Source organism: Falco rusticolus, chromosome 4 (assembly GCF_015220075.1).
Source record: "Falco rusticolus isolate bFalRus1 chromosome 4, bFalRus1.pri, whole genome shotgun sequence".
Taxonomy (NCBI): domain Eukaryota; kingdom Metazoa; phylum Chordata; class Aves; order Falconiformes; family Falconidae; genus Falco; species Falco rusticolus.
In genome coordinates, this window is record NC_051190.1 from 22,990,212 (window position 1) to 23,004,731 (window position 14,520).

General features: G+C 44.5%; 1 protein-coding gene across 3 annotated transcripts in view; it reads left to right on the forward strand.

The window, feature by feature from the left end:
* Positions 1–14,520, forward strand: part of GRM7 (glutamate metabotropic receptor 7) — a 304,155-nt gene that overhangs the window by 174,518 nt on the left and 115,117 nt on the right. The gene's annotated exons all lie outside the window — the stretch shown is intronic.

Here is a 14,520-nt window from a genome sequence, read left to right on the forward strand (position 1 = left end):
TGTGGGCTCCAGCTTCTCCATTGCTGGGGCTCCACGTGCGTGCACACACATGAATTGTGTGTTTCTGAAACAGGCTGAGCCCCACTGGGTAAGACAGGTTCAGACACAAAAATAAATGTGCTAATTTTAGTAAGTGGGCAGAGATCTGAAGGAGTTTACTTGTTTATTTGATTGGAGTGGTTTGGTTTTTTTTTCCTTTTAGTTTGCATTGTTAATGCTTGAATGGTTATAGACTTTTGAAAGTAATAGTTTAGGAAATAATACACATAATAATACACATAATTTCCTTAAAGATGATACAATGAATGCTAAAGTGCCCACTTTGCTCATGCTGGGTTTGCAGATCTGCTTGGGGAATGTGTTTTCATTTTGTTGACTGACTACATGACAGCAAAGGAAATGGAAAATAATATAGGAAAAAAAAAATCCTCCATGTAATCACATACGCTAGCTCTTTAGAGAAATGAAGCAGGAGTCAATAGACCAATGATCTTGATCTCCTGGTAACAATAGATAAACACAAACCTTTTGCCTCATAGTTAAAATATAATTGTAGGATGGTGAAGAACTATGTGTTTGCAAGTCAAGATACCCCTCTGTGCAGTTTATGGTAATACGTCTTCAAAGTGTAGTTCAGTCTTTGTTTCAATTATGTGATATGGTCCATCTGGAAATTGATTCACTTGTTCACGTTAGCAGAGCTGTAATGCGACCAGCATGCCGTGGTGTGCCTCAGCCTGCTGCTCCACCTCGGAGCCTGGGGCTGGAAGGGGGTGAAGGATGTGGTCATGGGCAACGCCCGCTTACTTTGGGGTGCTGTAAGATGGAGAGCCTCTGGTTAAGTTGTCACACTGCCTCTGCCCACTCTCAAACTACTGTTAAAATTAGGGGAAAGAAAGAAAAAGAGCTAGAGAGAAAGCACAGGCTCTGTGTCTGAGAATCCAGTGATTACTAATCCCCTTGAAGGAGCCTTCAGCTGATTTCTCTTTGCCCTCTGTGTCTGCTGCTCCCTGCCAGCCTGCTGTCTGATGTTGCCTCCAGAAAGGAGCAGCTCGGCCAGCCCCTCGGGTACCGTTGCTGAGCGGCTTGCAGCACATTTGGGAGCATCCGTCCCCAGAAGCATGGCGCAGCATTGCTGCCTGCGGGGAGGAGGGCTTGCCAGGAATGCTGAGCACCACGTCTGCTGGGAGATGGGGCAAATTAATTGGCGATTTCTCTGCTAGAAAAATTCCATTGGCTTTGGGTGACGGGGGTTTTGGGGAGCAGAGGCTATTGGTGCAGCCCGAGCCCAGGTGCTGTGTGTCTGTCCTGCTGCTGGCTGAGCTGCCCCTGTGCTGCTCCTCCCCTGCAAAACAGGCAGGAGCCACAGCTCTGGGTGTACGGCGCATGCATGTGCATGGGGGAGTGCGCCAAGAGCTCCCATACACACCTGGCATTGAGCTGCAGTCAACCAAAGCTTATTGCACTTGGAGTCTTTCCTCCCTCTTAACTAAGTTATGACACAATTAAAAATGTGATTAATCATGGAAGCTATTTAATAAAGGGCCAGGCAAATGGAAGGTTTCCACTTATAGAAAAACACAGGCAGTGGGGGAAGAAAAAACCTCTCGTACTGCTCTCTCAGCTCTGCTGGTGGTTCAGCAATGGCTCATGGTCCTGATGTATCTCACCTTCCAAAAAGTAATTGTGTTACAATTTGTGGAAGTAAGTATGAAGCACGTGAGTGGCATCAATTTGATTATTACTACTGAAAAGAGAATGGTCTAATTGCTTGTGAATGATGATTAAGCCTAATTAGAGTCACTGTTTTGCTATTACACTGATAACAGCCACCTGTAGTGCCTAGGCTTCCATATATTCTCCACGAGCAGGTATGGTGCCCACGTTTTTACTTCCCTGTGCTGAGGACAGTAGGTGCAGTTCTTGGCTTTCTGCAGTGTGGCGTGTTCCTGAGCACCTGTGGCGCAGTAAGCTCCCACAGGTATTTCTGAAGTGAAACTAACCTTTTATTTCTATTTCTCTCTCCAATTTCTGTTCTGGGATACTCATGGTGGTTAACTGGTTGAAAGTAGCCTTGTAATGAGGACATACTTTGAATCTTTGTTTTCAAGTTTATTCTTTGTGTTTCTCAGTTTGATTACCACTTCACATAGCGTGAATTTCCAAAGAAAAATATTTTAGGATCTAATGGAAGGAGTTGCTAATGACATCTGGATGTTATTGACATCCCTTCTGTTCCTCAGCAGAGGTGTGCTGAGCTGCCACATAGGCTTTGCTGCTAAAGGCACTTGCATGGAAAGAGCCTGTTGTTCTCTGCCTTTATCCCTTGGCTTGTGGATTTTGTGGGTTTACGACGGCTACAGCCTACTGCTGCGTGCAGGAGTCAAGGACAACAGGAAAAGTATCAGAGTCGTGTGGAAGAAAAGATGCTGAAGATGGATTTCTTGTGTGTTGGTAGTCATGCCCAGCTGAGGCATTGGGTTGGGATGAAACAAAATCTGCGGGGTGGCCGCTTCTGAGTGGGAGGTTTGAGTGGCTGCTGGCCCCGTCCCACGCAGGGGTGGCTGGTGATGGGCACTTGTCAGTGTGCCCTGTTTGGGGCTGGAAATGGCTTCTGAGGCTTTCCAGCTGCCGTAAGCAATGGCTTAAATCAGAAACTAAGCAGTGGGACAGCCTCTTTGCAAAGTTGGGGTTCTGGATTTCTTTTTTTTCCTGGGGATCTGCTGGATTTATTGGACAAAGGCTAGAAGGACGCAGGTTAGCTGGGAGCACGTCCCTGCGCCTGGCTGGTGGCGTGGGCTTTCAGCCTAGGGAGATGGCATCTCGCCCGCAGGGGCTATGGGCCGCTCCACCACACCACGGGGTTTGGGAGCCCGAGCACTGCTTCGGAGACCCGGCTCTGTCTTACAGTAATTTTCAATTATGTAACGCTGCTTCAGATGTTTGTCTTGTACTCTATTAAAATTTGCATTAAGCAGTTCACTTAAACAGGGCCAAGAAAGAAGTTTAATACAGTACTGCAGCAACTTTTGTGGAGTTAAATTGGTGTGCTTTATTTAAAAAACAAAAAATATATGTACCTGAACTTTCTCTTTTAACGTCTCCTTAGAATTTAACTTATGTTTTTAGCTTTGGCAGTTATTTAAAATGCTGATGTGTCAGTCCCCAAAGAGAGAATACTTGTCTCGAGTATTGCCACTTGAAATTTTGGGAAGCCACACAGATGTTCATCTCCTCATTATGGAAATAATGTATTTGGTTAATGTGTTGGTATGAAGAGAGGGGAATACAAATTATCTTGCAACTTGAGAGCCATTTAAAAGTTTCCTTATGCTTAGACTGCCTTATTCATCTCTGCTAACGCATCTCTGACGAGGGAGGTCTCCTGAACCCTCCAGGTCTGGAAGTGCCCTGCGAGGTGCCAGCTCTGGCTGAGCTCCTGCTGCCCTGTGCCAGCAGCCCAGCCCTGGCTGGTGCCTGGTGCTCGGGCAGCGCGACGCCGGGGACTCACTTTCACCGCAGCACCCGGGGGAGATGCTGCTGGGTAGTTACCTTCTCAGAAGATCTGCGTGCCACTCCTTGGGGATGAGGCTTGAGTTTCTGTGCTGAGTACTGTGCTTGCAGCCTGTAAGAAAAATGAGAGGATCCAAGGCAGGAACTGGCCAAGGGTGCTTGCCTGATGGTCCTTAAGGCTGGCCAGGATCCCAAGGGATGCTTAGCTAATGGTGGGGTAGCCCTGCCATATGGAGGTGATGAGGAATGGGTGCTTGGAGGGTATTCTGCTCCCAAAAAGTTTAAACCAAATTGGAAAACGCTTTTGCTTTCCCTAAAAGGTGCAGGGTATCCCAACAGCAAATCCTTGGGGCGATGTGGGCATTCCTGTGTGGGACTCCATGGCCTTGAGGCCAGCCCCAGTGACGTTACCGTGTCCCCCAGCCTCAGAAATCACCCTTGTTATCTGTTCGCATGCAAGTCTGAGTACTCTTCTGGATTGTGCCGTGTGGTTTGGTGTGATTAATGCACACAGTTGGCATAGAAGCTGAAACTTTGGGTTAGCAGCCTCAGGCAAGACGGCTGTAGAGAGGGAAGGAGAGAGCAGTCATTATATCACTCCATCTCATGCCCTAGCACACTCTGGCTGGATGGCATTATTAAAACTGCCTTATAATGAAGAAGTCAGTTGTCAAGACTCGAGGAAGTGATTTTTTTTTATTTATTTTTTTTTTACAGACTAAGCTTGGAGGGAAGAATGCAATAGAGTTTTTGGGTAATTTCTTAGGGATGTTATGGTAGTTTAAACTACTGAGACGTGACTTTGCTGTGCACAGCCAATTATATCAACTCTCCCGGCGCAATGCATGGATGGTCTCTGTTGTGCCAGTTTATGTATTGGCTCCACCTGACTGCAGCTCACAGCTCAGGCTTGCAAGTGTCTGCCATGTGTACTGTTGAAATGATGGCTCTGCAGAGAAGAGGCATCATGTTAAATAGCATTTTGAAAGAGCGCTGTTACTTTCATCTAGCCGGTGTTACCATGTCAACAGCAAAAAAAAAAAAAAAAGGCAACTTTCGATGTCTGATTTGGGGGGTGCTGTGTGTGTATAAGTATGGGTCTGTGAGTGTGCATATAAATTTTAGGATACACAAATATATTTACACATACCGTAATTATTCTTGTTGACATGGTAACACTTCAGCGAGGCACATGCAAATATATACAGAGAAAGAAAGCAAATTAACTCTGCATATTGAAAGAATTGAATGCAGCATAAGGAAATAATATTTGAAACCCAGCAAATTCCACAGCCTGGGGCTGCCTCGTGCGCGGCGGAGCTGCCCCCGGCGCTGCCCTCCCCGCGGCACTAGCCAGGTACGTCGCAGCCACCGTCAGTGTGTGTCTCGCCTTATTCTCCCACTGCAGGCAGGAGGAGGACAGGCTTTGATTTCCTTTCATGTTTTGTTTGCTGCGAAGGTATAACAATGCAACTGAGCATTGATTTGGGGTTTGCAAGTTGGCTTTAAGGACGTGTGCCAGAACGGCACAGCTGGGGGTGGGCATTGACCACCGTCAGGGTTATTTATGGCTTTACAGCTCAGAATTTAGGTCGTGTGTCACAGAATGATGGAAAATTACCTTTTTTGTGGCATCACTGTTGGTCCTGTTCTTGGCTTGTCTGCTGAAGTAGAGGATGTGTGCAGCGGGGGCATGGGGGGCGACCCACCCAGCAGCCAGGGTGCTCTGGGTGCTGCGCTGCCGAACCCCCACCGTCCCTGCCGCGGCGCCGGGCAGTGACTGCAGCCGCTCCGGCTCTGATGTCCCATTTACTTCATTTTGGCATGTTTGTTATGCATACTGATTGATTTTTGTTATTTTTTATTACTAATTTCAACCTGTTGAACATCTTTTAGGGATTACTCCAGCTGCTGCATTACCACATAGAGGGATTTCTGTATTTTTATCCTCATTTTAAATTATGCAAGCAGATGACTTGAGCTTAAATGCTTTTAAGGATATGCAGTGTGCATTTTGTCGGCTGCTGCTGCTATCAAAGGGGAGAAAACCACTCTCATGTTCTTCATTTAGACCTTCTGTACCTCTCTGGTTTTACTGCTCTATGTTATTAAAATGAAACAGGCTATCTGTGGAGCAGCTTCTCCTGTTTAGTCAAAAAGGGTGGGAAGGATGAACTTGGGAAACCGATGGGAGGAAGACTTCAGTGCGTACGAAGGGATTCAGTTAAATAGTTAATTGCAAAGGAAAAACTGAAATAACAGCTCAGAATCTGGGGGTAAGCATTATTGATAGGAAGGAGTGATCAGCATCCTGACCCGCGGGCCTGACTTGCCACTGCTTGGCTCCGTGTCCCTGGGTGACGCTGTGTAACTTCGCTCGAGTTCTACTGCTGCCAGATGAGATTAATGCAAAAGCTGGTATCTGTTGCTTTCTGCTTTACTGGAAAATATAATTTCAAGAAGACTGGGTAGGCAGGTGAGAGGGAAAGCAAGCTATTAACTGAGTTGCCTGGTGATAAGCATTAAAAAAAAAAAAAAAGCGAGGGGGGGGTTTACTCATCTTCAGGTTGGGGGGCGGGGGGGGAAGAATGGAAAAGTACTTCATGGCTAAGGTCCTGGCAAGACAAATAGCCCATTTTCAGTAACTGGGCAGCAGGAAAGCATTGATTGCTGGGAGAGATATTCTACTTCTGGATGTATTTTTAGATCTGTTCTGTTTGACCTGATTCTGGTGATAATCTTTACAGCAGATACAGATCCTCACTCGCAAGAGTAGGCTTATCTGAGCAGTGCTTCTCCCTTGTCTGGCACTCTGCGTATTGCAATTCATAAAAAAATTATTCATTCCCGCAGCAGGAGTCGTTTGAATAAGAAGTGAAGTATTCAGCTGAGAGCACCGTGCACGTTAGGCAACCGGGGTGACTTATGCTGGTGTCAGCCGAGAAAGTCCCTCTGCGGCTGAAAATGCAAAACCCTTATGCATTATGAAGTCTGCAGTTTGGGGGAAGAGGAACACAAGCCTTCTTCATCTTATGCCTGTAGCATGGATTTGGTCTTTTTGCCACTCATAAACAGTAGGTCCTTCTAGGTTCAAACGTCAGCCTCCTGCCTGGGAAAGAGAATGATCCTGGTGCCGTCCAGAAGACCGTGGCAGCAAGAGGAGCCAGGGATGGGGATGAGCTCCTGGCTGTGTGTCCAGTGCCTGCTGCAACAGGGAAATCTCATCCTCGGATGGGGCCTCTGGCTGGTATGGCGATGAAAATAACGAATAGCAGAAATAAATATAGGGTTTCCCCTGTTCATATGGATATAGATGGGAGCTCTGTGAAAGCAACAAGTGCCTGAGGGCAGTAAAATGTAGATAATGAGTAATAACGTACTTCTATATTAACCTTTCTGTTACAGCACTGGCTAGACACCACCTAGGTCATGATCTCATTGCTGTGGCAGCTGTGTCATCACTATCACTTCTATAAAATTATACTTGGCCAATATATATCTATTTCCGTAATACATGCTTTGTAGCATAAAATCCCAGGTTTGCCCTGAGTATGGCAAGTCGAATTTCCTTTGTGCAGGATTTATGTCATCATATATAAAAAGTCAAATGTGACATCAACTAAAATACCTTTTTTTACTGTTATTACCGGCAACTATTAAAAAACAAAACAACTGCGAAGCATTTTTATGATGTGAAGGGAGTTAATAAAATCATTTAATATTATGGCCTTTTTATGGAGTAAGAAGGTCAAGGAAGTATCTGTAGACTATCTTAATAGCTCCATAATGTTGTGTAGTGTGTGGCTTGGGCAACATAATAAAATCTGAAAAAAGACTAGCTGTCTTAAAATTGATCTTATCATTCCACACCTAATGCTTTTACCCCAAATTTAATGTCAGCAAATTAAACTATTTTGGCTTGCATGCTAGGAAAATCAGAAAAATTAGTAGCTGCTTTGCATTCACTTGACATTAGTAATAATAGTAAGTGATGTTTTACTACTTGGGTAAACAAAATTTGTATAACTAATTATATGTGGACATACTTTGGACAAAGAAGAGAAAAATATAAAATATCTTAGATGATAAAATCACTACTGTAGTGAAACTGGGTCAATATGTTCTATTTGCTGACAAGCCACACAGGCTGAGAATGAAAACACTTTAGGCACATGAGAAACACAGGAGGTCAACAACTTTGTGTTGTAATTAGGCATAATTATTTTCATTTTTAAATAACCTCAGAGCCCTCGAAGTCACTGCTGACACACAAAGTAGATGCTTCCTAGCGCGTACTAGTGATTTGGTAAACACAAAGTGACAGAAGTCTCTTTAAAAAAAGATAATAATCTCTGGTTTGCTCATGCCAATAGCAGTTATCATCCCGGGTCCTCAGGATTCCCCCCACCCCGCCCGCAGATCGCCTCCAGGGATAGGGAACCTGGCTTAGCTGGTGCTGGATCCCCTGGTTTAATCTCTTTCTTTTCCTAGGGGATTGCTCCTCTTCGGGCACCTCCCTGCCCTCCTGCACAGCTGTCTGCCTTGGCTGCAGCCTTCTTTTCCCTGTCAATGCGTGCCTGACACCTTCCCCATGATAAATGCCTCCTCTGTGAACCTGCCGTCCCCCCGCCCCCCCGTAACGCAGCTGACCATGGCAAACCACATCGTTAGTCTGGGAGTCTGGTTTATTCTCCAAAGCACGTATAATTCCCTCAGCCATCTCTGGCAGGGAGGCTGAGCATTATGCTTTCAGGCAGAAAATGGGCAACATGTAACATCAAATGGAAAGAGAGATGCAATATTAATGATAGAAATAAATCATTTCGCTGTTTGGTTTTTTTATTATTATTATTTTATTTGGGGGGGTTGGGTGTAAAAAGCAACGACAGGTCAGCCAGCCTGGTTCTCCAATTGAGAATCGAGCCATTTCTCGAAGGGTTCCTGTCTCCACAGTGCTGTGGCATCCTTGTTTAGTGATGCCCTGGTCCAGGAGCAGCCAGGAGGGGTTTCTGAGAGTGGACGGGGGGCTGGAGGGCTGGCAGGGTTTCCTGGGGAAGGGCTGGGTGCTGTGCTGGCACTCTCCCCCCAGATGACCGACTGTAATCGGTGCACAATAAAACACCCAGATAAAAATTGACATGCAGAGCCTGACTCCAGCCAGCTGGGGCTGAGGCACTCCCATTTTCCCTTGGTGATTTCTAATCTCAGTCACAGAAGCACTGCTGGTAACTCCTTCCCTGATCAAAGGGGTGCTGTGGATGGCACTGTGAGTATCCCACTGAGGGAAGCAGGGAAACAACCAAAAGTGCTCATGTTCTGGTTGCATTGCAGCCAAGTGACATTTGTCAATCACTTGGACTTCAGCCCTCTGCAGAGCTTGGGATTGGGTCCCTTTTCTCCTACACCCCCCACCCCTCCCTTTTAGATTATTTTTTTTTCCTAAGTCTGTTTAATCACTACGTAGTGAATTTATATATTAATCCTGGGGTGAAAAATAAATTGACCTATTAGGTAGTATCATCTCTCCATGTGTAAGAATAATGATTTAATCAAATCACAGTGTTTTAAAGTGATAAAAGATTTATTTTAATTTTTAAAATCTCATAAAATAACTATCTATATCTCTTAGAGCTATTTGCTGAAAAAAGTAATTTTCTTAAGTATGATATATGGGGAACACTGGGAAATCGCTAAATCTTGTCACACAAGTGTAGTACTTGGCCACATACAAGGGTAAGAAGCGATTATTCCTACTCCTACGTTTAAGCATCCAGCTTTTTGGGTTGGGTCATCTAATTCCCTGAGCCCCTGAACACCAAACTCTTATGTTTAGCAGTACGCGTGTAAGTTGTCTTAATGTCTTCAGTTCAAAAAGATTAAGGTTAAGCACAGGCTTAAGTCTGTCATTATTATAAGGAGCACGTTTGCCTGTATTTCAGCTTTAATGTTTGTGAATCGTATTAATACAAAAAGGTACCTAAAATTAGATGTGCATTTAAGATGTCGCTGTGACGCCAACCCACTGACATGGATAGGACTGCTTGTGTTTGCAGGACAGCTTTGTGGTACGGGGGAAGAGCAGAAATAATCCTGACTGAGAAGAGGTTTAAGAATGTACATTTATGAGACAGTGGCAAGCATTAGCTTTTTACGAATTAACAAATTACAGACTGAATCTGATGAAGAGTCACCTAACACTGCTGATGTTATTCCTCCCGTGACTTCAGGAGTTCCTTCCCTCTGCACCAACCTGCAAAGGTGCTGCCACAGCATTTTGCAGCACGCAACGGTGTCATATTGTCACGTGTGATCAGCAGCAGAACAAGTGCTGCAGCGGCTCCTATTCATGGACCGTTTTTCTTTTGCCCCTTCAGAAAAGCAGCTACCTGCCACCGCTGCCCAGGGGCTTTTACCCCTCTTCCCTGGCTCGGTACTTTGTGGCATTTTGCACCACCTTCCTCCTAGCAGGTGCTTGTGCTTGTCTCAGTTTTGCTCAGGAGAGTCAGAGAACTCCTGTAGTCATGGCTATTAAATAAATTCATGTGACATAAATCCTTACGCATTAACTCACAGTATTTGCACGGCTCTAATCTTTGCATGGCTCCATCATAGCCTTATGATTAGTGTTCAAAATACGGTAATATAGATAAGTAATTACTTTACAAACTGTTCTTTGATAGGAATTTAAATCCTGAAACTCATCATGGGACTCCTAATGTTTGATTAAAGTTCACTGTCAAAGTTGGTTGCGTGATAGCAGCAACACTTGCAAAAGGTCAGCATTTGCTGAGAATTGAATGTTTGGGGGTTGCTTTGCTTATTATCCATGCATCTGTTTCTCTAATTTGAATATTCAAATATTTTTCCTCTAGGTTTCTTTTTTTTTCTTTTTTTTTTTTAATTTGCTGTAAAGTGCATCAATAACATTTACCCTTCTGCAAATAATGGTGAGGGTAAAAAATGAAATGGTATTGATTAGTTGGTTTAAATCAGAGCACCAAGCATGGTGTGTATTCAGTTCAACCGGTGTATTTCAGAAGTCGTAATAACTTCCCTGACAGTATTCTTGAGAATGATATAAAGAAAAAAAAAACCCCATCCTAGGAGTGGTGAGATTCCACAGAGCATTCATACTAACTTTTACACTGGATGAAAATCTCATCCCCTGTGAACCGGCACAGTTCATTCAGTGGAGGTGCATGGGTTTGCACCAGATGGTATGAAACATTCTAGGTCTTATTCTGTGGTGTATCACACACTGGTCGTGTGTGTGTGCTAGCACTTTGAGTAAAAATTGTAAATATTTCTCAAATAACAGTTGGTGCCTGTGAGCATGCTGCTGGCCTCGGCCCTGCGGAGCCGTGCAGGACTCCTTCCACTTGGCCGTGGCCAGGGGGACCTTCCTTGGTCCTAGGGATGTTGGGGAGGAGGGCAGCTCCCCACGGTGATGCCTTTTGGAGGTGTTCTCCTGCCTTTTGGCTCTGTGGGAGCAGGAGTGCCCTGGTCTGCAATGCGGCCAGAGGCAGCGAGCAGGTGCCCAATACTTCCACTCAGTAAGGGATTAATAGGTATTTAGCCGGCTGCTTAGCTCCATCCCTCTGTCAGTCACTGGCCTGCTTGTCTTGATCAATAGAAAATAATGATAAAAAATGTACACTCTTTAATAGGGACCTTTATTCCTTCTTGAGAATGCAGAGGGATCATTAAAGAAATCAATGAGAATGTTATTATTTGTTATTAAATCTGTAAAGGTTTAGAGAAATTCTTACGGAATTCTATTACAGTTTTATCAAGACTTATTGATTTTATCTTATTAAGTTATAGAGCGCTTTTCCCAGAGGTCAGTTAGTTTGGCATGTCGGTAAAGTTTACTGTTTCTGGCTATATATATATATATTGCAGATCTTATGACTGAATATCCCTTTGAAATGCTCTTTTAATTATGAGTAAAACTAACGCACATAGGTTTACAAGAAAACAGGTTTGGCTTGTATGTACAAAAAAATCTAAGAGTATTTTCTGAATTTTCTTCTGACCCATCCATATGGATATTTTCCTTAGGAAGTTTCATCCTGGAAGTGCAGAAAAAGTGCTGTCCCTTCTGGAGACCATGCACAGAAATGTTTGAGTTGCTGATTTGTTATTAAGTAGAACGGCTGTGGCAGGAGAGTCTTACTGAACAACATCCCTAAAACGTGGGAAACCCAGGTGAAGTCCCTGCCTCAGCATAAGGAGGTGGCAATCGGGGGGGTCTCTGCTGTCACAGGTTGGCTCTCTTCCTGCAATTTCTTGCAGTTTTATTCTCTAACATTTTCATTTCAAGCTGCAAAACACACGTTAAGGGCTGGGCGAGCCATACTGAGTATATGGATCTGACTCAAATACTCAGAAGTACTTAAACTCACCCCCGGGGTTTCCTCCTGTCCCATGTTGGTGTTTTGCTTGCAGGTTTCCCTGATTTGATTGCAGTCCTTCAGGCGCTGGCTACTGACTAGGCAGTGTGTCAGTAAGTTGGTATGGCTCGTTGCTTAGGGTTTGCCATCATTCTGAAGCACCCTGATGCTGTCGTTGCAAGAGAGACCTACGCGTATTTTCTAGTGAGGCTGCAGGTAAAATTTTGGTTTCAGCCTGTTTCTGGAAGACCCCAATATTTTTCTGGTTTGATTTTTGGAGATGACATGCATTCTGGCTCATGAGCAGTGGGGTTTGTGTATGTGTCATGAACAGTAGACTCAATTAGGAAAATGTGTATTATAGTTGGGTCAACAGTACGCAAAGCTGATACAAGGAGACAGATTGACCCCTCTCCTAATCTTCTTTCTTATTTGAAAACATCTGTTTACATGCTGTCTATTTTTATCCCATAGTGGATGGATTGCTATGCTAATTTAATGATGCCATATGTTTTTCCTTTGACTCAATTTCGTTGTGTGGAGTGCCAGATTGAGTCAATTTACCCACCTATTTCAGGGAAAGAAATTGTTGGCTATGGTGCAAGGAAATTTTTTCTCTCTTTCAATGGAACATGTGTTTACTGTCATTTTTTAACCACAAATCCAAAGGAAACATGTGATCATGCAATCTATAGAGAGAGTTTAGTACCTCTGTAAGAGCCTGCTGCTCCTGTGTTCCTGCCCTCTTCTGCAGTGCTAGTACAGCCCGTGAAGGCGAGTACATGGACAAAATAGATATTCTGAGACTCATGTCTTCAATGGATTTGCACATTCAGGATGATAGATAATTTACCTCTGAGCTTCTCAGTGTGCAACCAGCACTTTCAAGTCCTCTTTGCGATTTGATCTGCTTTATCCACGTTTCAGATTTGCATAGTTTAAATACCTCAACAACCCTCTTAGTAAAAGGAAAAAAACTCTTTTTCTTCTAACTGAACTTGAACTAAGATTGCAACTCTGGAAGGTTACGTGAAGAATACTGAATTTAACTGTCTCCATGAGCAAAAGCTCGGATGTTGCTCATTGCAGGCTAAAGACAGATTGCTGAGAAGGATTTAGAACTACTTGGCACTGCTAATAGTGGTGAATATGCTGCTATTTGAATACGCTTATTATAAGACCGATACAAGTCTCTGAAAAGAACAGGCACAGCATCCTTACTTCTGAAGGTGTCAGGTTTGGGAATGCCTGTAAAATTAACCAGGGATTTCAGCTTGTCTGGAGCCTGTGACCTGGCTAAAGGGATGGAACGACGATTGCATGTTTCCCTGGCACCTCTGGTGCAGAGGTGATAAACCTTTTTCCGTGTTCTATGCCAAGAATACTTGGCTGTGTCACTCCATATACTCTTCCTTCTGAACGGATGAGAGAATACAGCTTCTGTTGGCTACAAAAAGAAAAAAAGACAAGAAAAAGAGACAAAAGCCTTCTTGTATGAGCACATAGACATGCACTAGTATGTTTGGGTCTTTCAGCTGGAGAAGGGAAGGCTGAGGGCAGACCTTGTCGGTACACGCAAACACTTAAGGGCAAGCGACAAGAGGACAGGGCCAGGCTCTTTTCAGCGGTGCCCAGCGACAGGGCACGGGGCAACGGCACAAACTGCAGCACAAGAAGTTGCTTCTGAATAAGAGGAAGAACTGCTTTCCCTTGAGGGGGGCAGAGCGCCGGCACGGGCTGCCCAGAGGTGCTGGAGTCTCTGGAGACATCCCGAAGCCAGCGCTGCGCAGCCTGCCTGGGAGAGCCTGCTCCGGCACGGGCTGGGCTGCGCCATCGGCGGGGCTCCCGCCCAGCCCCCACCGTGCTGCAACTTGCCCTCGTGCAAATCTTTCGTTTGCCAAGCAAAACTGAAAGTATGCTGGAATGGCAAAACAGCAAAAATGTTGTGGTGGGAGGGTGGGGATCTCCGCTGGTCACTGCCCTGAGAACCCTCCGGTGCCTGTCAGGAGCAGCGTCACCCCAGCAGGGTGCTCTGCTGGAGCCTGCTGGCACACCATGGTGTCTTGGAGCCTTGGTCACTGCAGTAGTGGGATTTCTGCCATCGTGCCAGTACTGAGGATATCTGTCTATTGATTTGCAATTATTTGTATGCACAGAGGTTTCTTTAGGCTCAGCTTTGAAAGAGACTAATGGATAGGAAGGTGCTTAAGCACGGCGAAGTGAAGCAGTAGTACCCACAGTACTTAGAAACGTGATGTTCCCTTTGGTCTAAAGTTGCCGTTGCTTACTGGAAAAGTAAGGGGTTTTTTCAGAGTTCTGTATTGTATTGTGAGAAAAATCCATTAAAATGACCACGGTCTTTGAATGAGTATTGTCTGAACCAGTAAAGGATATTTGGTTTGGTTTTAAACTACAGATTTTGAACACTTGATAGAGAAAATTCTTACAGTATGGCAGGTCTAGTTTGTGATCGGAATTTAGCAAACTATACTTTTGTAGTAGAGTTTTAATTATTCTTGTTTGCCCTCCTGGTTCGTAAGCCTTTAGATATACCTTTTCTGTAATTGCTATACACAAGTATGTGTTTGTACATATATGTGTATGTATATACAGT